Source organism: Anastrepha obliqua, unplaced genomic scaffold, assembly GCF_027943255.1.
Source record: "Anastrepha obliqua isolate idAnaObli1 unplaced genomic scaffold, idAnaObli1_1.0 ptg000027l, whole genome shotgun sequence".
Classification (NCBI taxonomy): domain Eukaryota; kingdom Metazoa; phylum Arthropoda; class Insecta; order Diptera; family Tephritidae; genus Anastrepha; species Anastrepha obliqua.
Genome location: NW_026562185.1, coordinates 122501 through 135000, shown reverse-complemented (window position 1 = coordinate 135000; position 12500 = coordinate 122501). Strand labels below are relative to the sequence as shown.

At 36.7% G+C, this 12500-nt stretch overlaps 1 non-coding gene and 2 pseudogenes across 1 annotated transcript; all 3 read right to left on the bottom strand.

Moving 5' to 3' along the window:
• Positions 1-5622, bottom strand: part of LOC129251545 (large subunit ribosomal RNA) — a 9734-nt pseudogene extending 4112 nt beyond the window's left edge.
• Positions 5623-6064: 442 nt separating this feature from the next.
• On the bottom strand, positions 6065-6245 carry LOC129251506 (5.8S ribosomal RNA; annotated as a pseudogene).
• A 592-nt stretch (positions 6246-6837) lies between these two features.
• On the bottom strand, positions 6838-8828 carry LOC129251529 (small subunit ribosomal RNA). Its single transcript, XR_008582985.1, has one exon. It is a non-coding gene; the product is annotated as a small subunit ribosomal RNA (ribosomal RNA).
• Between the last annotated feature and the right edge of the window lie 3672 nt (positions 8829-12500).

Below are 12500 nucleotides of genomic sequence, written 5' to 3'. Positions count from 1 at the left end.
CCAGTCGGCGCATGTGGTACGCCATCGTCTCAATGGACTCACACTTTCCGACTGTGGGGTACGAGGAGTAACCATGATTTGAATTAAATTATGGTCACTAATTCCCCAACCACCCTTGACACTCCAACTACATTCAAACTTGCTCGCGGCTGCTTCATTCATGAGCGTCACGTCAATGTCGCTCACTCCTCTAGGCCCATCAAACGTATACCATTCACTCGGTTCGTTTGCAATGAGGAGGCTATTTGCCACCACCCAATCGCTCATGGCCTCACCACGACTGTGGCTCCGATATCCAGCAGTGTGCCTGGATGTTTTGCTGAACCACATCGGGGAGGTGGCATTGGCATCGAGACACATGATGACAGGGTTGCTACTTTCACGTAGTAGCACCGCCTCTATGTATCTCAAGTATGGTTCTAGAGGTTCATTGAACTTGCAGTATAGGCTGGCGACATATACTTTGCCGAAATCGCCCTCAACACACACACATACTCCCCACTGTGATGAGTCAACCACTACGCAAGAGTAGCTTGGCTCACACACAGCTACTGCGGCATTGACTCCAAGGTCCGTAAAGACCCTGAAGCCACCAGGAAGACCTCTCACCACCCCATTGGTGGAGTATGGTTCCTGGAGCAAAGCAATGCCGCAGCCCCCCTCCGACATACACGCCCCCAATTCACACATCACGGCATAAGACCCCTGACAGTTCAGTTGATATAGCTCAACCATCAATGTCTAGCATTCGCACGGGCAACAATGGCACAGTACACCGGGCAGACAGTGGACATCATCAGATGTCCGGCTGGCTTGCCCTTAAATGCACAGTTGCGACAATGCGGGGCATTGCCACAACCTGCACTCCTGTGTCCTTCCTGCCCGCACCTACGGCAGACATCCTTCTTGGCTCTGCATTCTGCCACCCTGTGATCAAATCCCATGCATCGGAAGCAGCCGGGCGTTAGTTGGTCCGGCCGTACCCGGAAGGAAAACCACTTTACGTAGCAGCGACCTGCTTCCAGGAGGGCGGACATTAGCATGTCCGTGCCCTCAAGGACCACATTCGTCACTCCATCAGGGCTGACCTTCCAAGGACGGCTGATCATCCTCACGTCCTTCTCAAGACACCCAGGGCTGAACTCCTTGAGGTTCAAACGGAACAACTCTCCCATGAACTCGTCAGGGGAGATCTCCGTGTGGACCCCCTGGACCACAACCCTAGGCCCCAGCTTCCGACGTATGCTCACATCGAGCCCCACCTCGGAAAACTTGGCATTTTTTACCAAGTTATCCCTCTCAGCAACTGATGGGGTGCGAATAATCGCACCTCCATCCTTCAACGGGCGCACCTCGTGCACCCTTACCCCCATAGAAGGCCCTACCTCTTTTACTACTTTTTTGATCACCTCTTTGGACGTAGTGGGGGTCTTACCCCTTACTACGACCGACCAGGTCTCAACTGGCTTGGGCACCGGCAACGCAGGCAACACAGGCGCAGGCGCCTGAGGTGCCGGCATCAGCGCTGCACCAGCCAGCGAAGCTCCAGCCGTCCTCCGAGGTGCTTCCTCTCTACTTGTTTTTGTGGCTTCCAACCGCCCACGAAGATGGGCGATCTCCGCCACCATCTCCACAAAAAGCGCCTCGAACTCCAAGGAGTATCCCAGGAGGTCCTTCGCTGCGTTCTTTGGGACGCCGTCCATGTCTATGACGGCTCCACTAAAGGCCGTCACAATGGACTTGAAACGCCCCATAAATTGCCCCCCAACTTTTTCACCGAACGCTCCCGAATTCTCCAGGGAAGCACCCGAAATTCTGCGGATTTTCTCCATCCGCTGCCCGGCTGGACCCAATTTGGCCCCTGCCTTCCGCACCTTTTTCTCCCCCTTTTTTTCCCCCTCGGAAACGCCCTCGCTTCCGCTTACCCCCAACTTACCCATTACGGGTGCTTTCGCCGTCACCTTTTCTGTTGTGACCGCTGCTCCTCCAGCGGTTTTCTTCTTCATGCGGGGGGGTGATCTCAGGAGGACCTCTTCCTCCCCCGACGTTGACTCATCCATCGCTGATGACGCCAATCTCAAACTGCCCTGGAGAGGGGTGCTCGCCCTCTTCATTCCTACGCCTAATTTGGGCATAGCCCTCTGCCACCACTGTAAATCGCGTCACGCAATTAAAACGCACAACAATTATAGTGGCACCCGCACGCAATTATAGTGGCACCCACTAACGGGAGAGTCCACCGACAATTCCACACACAGTTTATCACACACTTATACAGTTACGCCGTATATAGTGTTTCTCGCTACCCGCACAACGATTTTAGTTTTCCCACAGGTGCGCGCAATTATAGCGTCTCTCACTAAAATTCCGGGAAAACACAGCGGTATTTTCCCGTACTCACACAACGGCACTCACTAAGCACAATGCACAGTTCATGCACTGCTTCACCGCAGCGTTACTCAATTAGCGCTAATCACTCGCGGATATAGCACAAAAGAGAATTCGCAAAAATTTATAGCGTTCCTCGCTACCCGCACAACAATAAAAGTTTTCCAGCACGTGTTACACCGACACAGGTGCGCGCAATTATAGCGGCGCCCACTTGACGGGACAATTACACGCACAATAGTTTTTCGCTTAATAGCTACCAGTCAGGTACGCGCAATTTAAGTGTCTCTCAGTAACGGCGAAAAACCCACCGACGGTCGCACGACAGCCGAACAGTTTCCTGCACACACACACGCGCCGATTTGTACACAATGTACGTCACTTGCCGACGGTAAAATGTAGTATTTTCTAGGGAAAAACAATCGCTCAAGAATATTTTTATAATTCGCAAAGTAAAACATCCGCTCACGCGTCCGTTCGCTTCAACGTTCACAATTAGAATGAGTAGATAGGGACAGTAGGAATCTCGTTAATCCATTCATGCGCGTCACTAATTAGATGACGAGGCATTTGGCTACCTTAAGAGAGTCATAGTTACTCCCGCCGTTTACCCGCGCTTACTTGAATTTCTTCACTTTGACATTCAGAGCACTGGGCAGAAATCACATTGTGTCAACACCCGTTAGGGCCATCACAATGCTTTGTTTTAATTAGACAGTCGGATTCCCCAAGTCCGTGCCAGTTCTGAATTGATTGTTAATTGATAATCGTTATAATTTAAAAGGAATATATATCGAATGATATAATTCCTTAAAAATTTTAGCAAGAAAGTTCCACAATTGGCTACGTAACTACTATCCGGGGAACAAGAATCGTAATTCTCTATTTACCCAGAACGAGTACATAAACCATGGTATTGCTTCCCAATCAAGCCCGACTATCTCAATCTTCAGAGCCAATCCTTATCCCGAAGTTACGGATCTAATTTGCCGACTTCCCTTACCTACATTATTCTATCGACTAGAGACTCTTCACCTTGGAGACCAGCTGCGGATATTGGTACGGCCTGTTGAGAAGTTTGCGTGACCCCACCATAAATTTTCAAGGTCCGAGGAGAAAATATCGACACAACAGTAAATGTCATGCTCTTCTAGTCCATCTACCATATCTCTCTTCGAAAGACTTCCATGGTAGTACGACTATAAAACAGAAAAGAAAACTCTTCCGATATCTCTCGACGGCTTCTTTATGGTCGTTCCTGTTGCCAGGATGAGCACAAGGCCCATTTTTAATAACAAACGGATACTCAACAGGTTACGGAATTGGAACCGTATTCCCTTTCGTTCAAAATAATTCAAGTATTTTAATTATTTTTAAATATATTTTTATTAATATTTTTTTTTATTAAAAACTTGAAAATTTTCGGCTTTCGCCTTGAACTTAGGACCGACTAACTCGTGATCAACCACTGTTCACACGAAACCCTTCTCCACTTCAGTCCTCCAAGGTCTCATTCGATTATTTGCTACTACCACCAAGATCTGTACCAATAGCGGCTCCATGCAGGCTTACGCCAAACACTTCTAAGCACACTATTGTACCCTCCTACTCACTAAAGTTTCAAAATTTATAAATCAATCGAAATTGTTTTATAAATCATCTACTTTAGCGGTAATGTATAGGTATACAACTTAAGCGCCATCCATTTTAAGGGCTAGTTGCTTCGGCAGGTGAGTTGTTACACACTCCTTAGCGGATTACGACTTCCATGTCCACCGTCCTGCTGTTTTAAGCAACCAACGCCTTTCATGGTATCTGCATGAGTTGTTAATTTAGGCACCGTAACATTACGTTTGGTTCATCCCACAGCGCCAGTTCTGCTTACCAAAAGTGGCCCACTGGGCACATTATATCATAACCTCAACCTTCATATCAAGAAAGGTGAGGTTCTTACCCATTTAAAGTTTGAGAATAGGTTAAAATCGTTTCGACCCTAAGGCCTCTAATCATTCGCTTTACCAGATAAGATTATTTTATATAATTTTTAAATGCACCAGCTATCCTGAGGGAAACTTCGGAGGGAACCAGCTACTAGATGGTTCGATTGGTCTTTCGCCCCTATACTCAATTCTGACAATCGATTTGCACGTCAGAACTGTTTCGGTCTTCCATCAGGGTTTCCCCTGACTTCAACCTGATCAAGTATAGTTCACCATCTTTCGGGTCACAGCATATATGCTCAAGGTACGCTCCAGTTAGAGGTATAAATAATAATAAATTATCATTATACATAACTATATGGAACGCCCCGGGATTGAATTAATTGACTATTTATTAAAAAATAGACTAAAAATTAATCCCATTATATTTAAGTTAAGTTAATTATGCCATTAAGTTTAATATAACTCAATGACTTGCACATATGTTAGACTCCTTGGTCCGTGTTTCAAGACGGGTCCCGAAGGTATCCTGAATCTTTCGCATTGTTAATCATATAAATGCATACAAATAAATATTAATATCATAGATATTAAATTTTTTGTAAAATTCAAAAAATGAATTTTAGCATTATATATAATAAAATCTATCAACACTTTATCAAATCATTAGTATTTATTTTATGTTAATATGCTTAAAAAGCAAATTAATTTAAATAAACTTAATATCACCAATGATCTTTTGATAAATACTTTATTATGTTAATAGATTACAATGTCCTTATATGAAAAAAATGCACATTATTTTTTTAATTATTTAATGATGAATTTTTCATAATGGATATTCAGGTTCATCGGGCTTAACCTCTAAGCAGTTTCACGTACTATTTAACTCTCTATTCAGAGTTCTTTTCAACTTTCCCTCACGGTACTTGTTTACTATCGGTCTCATGGTTATATTTAGTTTTAGATGGAGTTTACCACCCACTTAGTGCTGCACTATCAAGCAACACGACTCTTTGGAAATATCTTTCTAGTAATCATTAACGTTATACGGGCCTGGCACCCTCTATGGGTAAATGGCCTCATTTAAGAAGGACTTAAATCGTTAATTTCTCATACTAGATATTAAGATATTCCATACACTGCATCTCACATTTGACATATAGACAAAGTGACTTAGTGCTGAACTATTTTCTTTTCGCTCGCCGCTACTAAGAAAATCCTTGTTAGTTTCTTTTCCTCCCCTCATTAATATGCTTAAATTCAGGGGGTAATCCCATATGAGTTGAGGTTGTTTTAATATTCTTTTTTTATCTTCTCACAATTTAATAAAAAAATTATATCATCTTTTCATCTCTATTTTTCTTTTCTCCTTTTATATATTGTAAATATATAAAAATAATAATAATGTAAAATGAGGCAATCCTAGAATAAAAAATTTAATTTTTATGCTAGACATTCCTCCTTTTAATTACATATATAAATTATTATTTTATATATATATATAAATAATATGAAAATTTTTTGTAAAGAATACTTAGATTCAATATTTTCATCATTTCATTTTATTTGAGAGGATTTTTTTTTTAAAGAATATATAATAAATAAAATTCATTATATATCTTTATTTTTTTTGCTATTAATATTATGAATTATTTAAAATCCAATAATATACACATTTGCTTAAATTCAATTATTTTTATAAAAGAATAAGCAACTTATTTAGCATAGTCTTACAACCCTCAACCATATGTAGTCCAAGCAGTACTTTAAAATTGAATTTAATGTACATAACAGCATGGACTGCGATATGCGTTCAAAATGTCGATGTTCATGTGTCCTGCAGTTCACACGATGACGCACAGTTTGCTGCGTTCTTCATCGACCCATGAGCCAAGTGATCCACCGCTTAGAGTATTTTTTTATTTATTTTTATTTATAACAAATGTCAATTTTTTTTTGCATATATTAATTGAAAGAGTAAAATTAAATAATATTAATAATATATAAATTGATTTTCTTTCAATAATATATATCAAATATATTTAACTCTAAACATTTTTATTAAGTTGCGAATGTCTTAGTTCAACAATAATACAGTGGTGGTATTTATTATGATTCAATTATTTTGTATTTTTTTAATCATTTTATGTATATATAATAATATAATAAATATATACCACTTTTGTTATTGTGAACAAATTAACTTATCATTCAATCAAATGAATAATAAGTACAACTTTTTATTTTCATGTTTAAAGGTTTTTAAAAGAAAAAAATAAGAAAAAACATTACAAAATGTACCATCATATATTATATTTAATATGATATAATTGATGGATCACAAATTGAATGAAAAAGAATAAAAAGAATTATGGATTCAAAATAATTATATAAATTTTTTTTTTTTTTTTCTTTTTTTTTTTTTTTTTTTTTTCTTTTTGTTCGTTTGTTTGCTTGTCTGTTTGTTTGTTTGTTTGTTTGTTTTTCTTACGGATATGGAACACAATAATGATCCTTCCGCAGGTTCACCTACGGAAACCTTGTTACGACTTTTACTTCCTCTAAATAATCAAGTTCGGTCAACTTTTGCGAAACAACCGTGACACACGAGGCGTCACAGTGATCACGTCCGGAGACCTCACTAAATAATTCAATCGGTAGTAGCGACGGGCGGTATGTACAAAGGGCAGGGACTTAATCAATGCGAGTTAATAACTCGCACTTACTGGGAATTCCAAGTTCATGTGAACAGTTTCAGTTCACAATCCCAAGCATGAAAGTGGTTCAGCGGTTTACCCGGACCTCTCGGTCTAGGAAATACACGTTGATACTTTCATTGTAGCGCGCGTGCAGCCCAGGACATCTAAGGGCATCACAGACCTGTTATTGCTCAATCTCGTTACTGCTAGACGCAATTTGTCCATTTAAGAAGCTAGTGTCCTTATAATGGGACAAACCAACAGGTACGACTCCACTTATATAAACACATTCAAACACTTGTACATTCAAGATGTACGCATGAAAGAAGGCTATATAAGTTTCAACATCATAATCCTGAAAGCATCTATTTAATATATTTGAGTCTCGTTCGTTATCGGAATTAACCAGACAAATCACTCCACGAACTAAGAACGGCCATGCACCACCACCCATAGATTCGAGAAAGAGCTATCAATCTGTCTTACACGCTTATGTTCGGACCTGGTAAGTTTTCCCGTGTTGAGTCAAATTAAGCCGCAGGCTCCACTCCTGGTGGTGCCCTTCCGTCAATTCCTTTAAGTTTCAGCTTTGCAACCATACTTCCCCCGGAGCCCAAAAGCTTTGGTTTCCCGGGAAGCGACTGAGAGAGCCATAGTAGTAGCTACACCCAATTGCTAGCTGGCATCGTTTATGGTTAGAACTAGGGCGGTATCTGATCGCCTTCGAACCTCTAACTTTCGTTCTTGATTAATGAAAACATCTTTGGCAAATGCTTTCGCTTAAGTTAGTCTTACGACGGTCCAAGAATTTCACCTCTCGCGTCGTAATACTAATGCCCCCAAACTGCTTCTATTAATCATTACCTCTTGATCTAAAAACCAATGAAAGTAGAACAGAGGTCTTATTTCATTATTCCATGCACAAAATATTCAGGCATTTGGAGCCTGCTTTAAGCACTCTAATTTGTTCAAAGTAATTGTACCGGCCCACAACAACACTCGATGAAGAGCACTGAAGTAGGTTTAAATAGGAGGAATATATAAAAAATACATTGTATTAATTATATATAAGAACTCCACCGGTAATACGCTTACATACATAAGGTAATGTACATACCACAATATATAGTTGTACTACCCGTATGAAGCACAAATTCAACTACGAACGTTTTAACCGCAACAACTTTAATATACGCTATTGGAGCTGGAATTACCGCGGCTGCTGGCACCAGACTTGCCCTCCAATAGGTCCTTGTTAAAGGATTTAAAGTGTACTCATTCCAATTACAGGGCCTCGGATATGAGTCCTGTATTGTTATTTTTCGTCACTACCTCCCCGAACTGGGAGTGGGTAATTTACGCGCCTGCTGCCTTCCTTAGATGTGGTAGCCGTTTCTCAGGCTCCCTCTCCGGAATCGAACCCTGATTCCCCGTTACCCGTTGCAACCATGGTAGTCCTAGATACTACCATCAAAAGTTGATAGGGCAGACATTTGAAAGATCTGTCGTCGGTACGGGACCATACGATCTGCAAGTTATCTAGAGTTCAACCAATTTAACGATCAAATGATCGCTTGGTTTTAGTCTAATAAAAGCACACGTTCCATAAGGTCCGTGTTTATATTGCATGTATTAGCTCTAGAATTACCACAGTTATCCAAGTAACTGTTAACGATCTATGGAACCATAACTGATATAATGAGCCTTTTGCGGTTTCACTTTTAATTTGTTTGTACTTAGACATGCATGGCTTAATCTTTGAGACAAGCATATAACTACTGGCAGGATCAACCAGAATAATATTTTTATTTATATATTTTTCTTTGTTTTTCATATTTGAAAATTTCATAAATTACGGTGTATATAAAAAGTAAAGGGGCGACCCCCCTTTAGCTTTTCTTATTAAAAATTCAAAAACCGTTTTTTATGAAAAAGAATTTTCGTTCTCTATATTATATATTTTATATAAAAATATAAGAACGATATTTCTTCTTAATATTTGCCAATTTTCAAATAATTTATCATTCTTAATAACATTTTACTTTTTTTTCAAATGCATTTTTAATGTAATAATTTCATATATTACATAATTTTTCTCTTTGAATTGAAATTAATAATTTCATAATTCTATTTTTTAATCATAAATATATATGATTGAAAAAATTTTCTCCTCTTTTCCTTTGTTTAAAATTTAATTTTTCTTATAAATTTTTGTTTTTCTTATTTTTTTCTCTTCATCATCTGTTTAATTTCCTGTATTTATACAAGAAACAAACAGTTGAGGATAATTTCTATGTAATGCTAGTATAGAATATAAAATTTTGAATTCAAAAATTTATTTCTATTTAAACTAACTATAGAAAACCAGGAATAAAATACAATAACACCAATATGCCATAACATGTTAGTATAGAATATAGATTCTTCATATATGTATATATATTCGAAAATTTTTTCTATTTAAACTAACGTATGGAAAACCAGGAATAAAATCATAATATTACCAGTTTAATATGGCTCAAATTCGAGTTTCATATAGTTATGATTCGATTTATATGCTTCAATATCATTGGTTAGTTAACTTTTGATATTTTCATATTATATCACATGCCTTCACCGTGAGTGTTTTTTGCCATGCACACCTCACATTGTCAAAAATGTATGGGAAAAATTTATTTCAATACATTTCAGTTTGATTTGAAATGTCTTTATTATATATTTTAGTGCCAATATGCCAAGGTTATATTCCATAACTTGCTATTTAAACTAACGTATGGAAAACCAGGTATAAAATCACAATATTACCAGTTTAATATGGCTCAAATTCGAGTTTCATATAGTTATGATTCGATTTATATGCTTCAATATCATTGGTTAGTTAACTTTTGATATTTTCATATTATATCACATGCCTTCACCGTGAGTGTTTTTTGCCATGCACACCTCACATTGTCAAAAATGTATGGGAAAAATTTATTTCAATACATTTCAGTTTGATTTGAAATGTCTTTATTATATATTTTAGTGCCAATATGCCAAGGTTATATTCCATAACTCTCTATTTAAACTAACGTATGGAAAACCAGGCATAAAATCACAATATTACCAGTTTAATATGGCTCAAATTCGAGTTTCATATAGTTATGATTCGATTTATATGTTTCAATATCATTGGTTAGTTAACTTTTGATATTTTCATATCATTTCACATGCCTTCACCGTGAGTGTTTTTTGCCATGCACACCTCACATTGTCAAAAATGTATGGGAAAAATTCATTTCAATACATTTCAGTTTGATTTGAAATGTCTTTATTATATATTTTAGTGCCAATATGCCAAGGTTATATTCCATAACATGTTAGTATAGCTAATATGAATTCTTCATATATGTATATATATTCGAAAATTTTTTCTATTTAAACTAACGTATGGAAAAAACCAGGCATAAAATCACAATATTACCAGTTTAATATGGCTTAAATTCGAGTTTCATATAGTTATGATTCGATTTATATGCTTCAATATCGTTGGTTAGTTAACTTTTGATATTTTCATATTATATCACATGCCTTCACCGTGAGTGTTTTTTGCCATGCACACCTCACATTGTCAAAAATGTATGGGAAAAATTTATTTCAATACATTTCAGTTTGATTTGAAATGTCTTTATTATATATTTTAGTGCCAATATGCCAAGGTTATATTCCATAACTCTCTATTTAAACTAACGTATGGAAAACCAGGCATAAAATCACAATATTACCAGTTTAATATGGCTCAAATTCGAGTTTCATATAGTTATGATTCGATTTATATGCTTCAATATCATTGGTTAGTTAACTTTTGATATTTTCATATTATATCACATGCCTTCACCGTGAGTGTTTTTTGCCATGCACACCTCACATTGTCAAAAATGTATGGGAAAAATTCATTTCAATACATTTCAGTTTGATTTGAAATGTCTTTATTATATATTTTAGTGCCAATATGCCAAGGTTATATTCCATAACATGTTAGTATTAGAATATAGATTCTTCATATATGTATATATATTCGAAAATTTTTTCTATTTAAACTAACGTATGGAAAACCAGGCATAAAATCACAATATTACCAGTTTAATATGGCTCAAATTCGAGTTTCATATAGTTATGATTCGATTTATATGCTTCAATATCATTGGTTAGTTAACTTTTGATATTTTCATATTATATCACATGCCTTCACCGTGAGTGTTTTTTGCCATGCACACCTCACATTGTCAAAAATGTATGGGAAAAATTCATTTCAATACATTTCAGTTTGATTTGAAATGTCTTTATTATATATTTTAGTGCCAATATGCCAAGGTTATATTCCATAACTCTCTATTTAAACTAACGTATGGAAAACCAGGCATAAAATCACAATATTACCAGTTTAATATGGCTCAAATTCGAGTTTTATATAGTTATGATTCGATTTATATGCTTCAATATCATTGGTTAGTTAACTTTTGATATTTTCATATTATATCACATGCCTTCACCGTGAGTGTTTTTTGCCATGCACACCTCACATTGTCAAAAATGTATGGGAAAAATTCATTTCAATACATTTCAGTTTGATTTGATATGTCTTTATTATATATTTTAGTGCCAATATGCCAAGGTTATATTCCATAACTCTCTATTTAAACTAACGTATGGAAAACCAGGCATAAAATCACAATATTACCAGTTTAATATGGCTCAAATTCGAGTTTCATATAGTTATGATTCGATTTATATGCTTCAATATCATTGGTTAGTTAACTTTTGATATTTTCATATTATATCACATGCCTTCACCGTGAGTGTTTTTTGCCATGCACACCTCACATTGTCAAAAATGTATGGGAAAAATTCATTTCAATACATTTCAGTTTGATTTGAAATGTCTTTATTATATATTTTAGTGCCAATATGCCAAGGTTATATTCCATAACTTGCTATTTAAACTAACGTATGGAAAACCAGGCATAAAATCACAATATTACCAGTTTAATATGGCTCAAATTCGAGTTTCATATAGTTATGATTCGATTTATATGCTTCAATATCATTGGTTAGTTAACTTTTGATATTTTCATATTATATCACATGCCTTCACCGTGAGTGTTTTTTGCCATGCACACCTCACATTGTCAAAAATGTATGGGAAAAATTTATTTCAATACATTTCAGTTTGATTTGAAATGTCTTTATTATATATTTTAGTGCCAATATGCCAAGGTTATATTCCATAACTCTCTATTTAAACTAACGTATGGAAAACCAGGCATAAAATCACAATATTACCAGTTTAATATGGCTCAAATTCGAGTTTCATACAGTTATGATTCGATTTATATGCTTCAATATCATTGGTTAGTTAACTTTTGATATTTTCATATTATATCACATGCCTTCACCGTGAGTGTTTTTTGCCATGCACACCTCACATTGT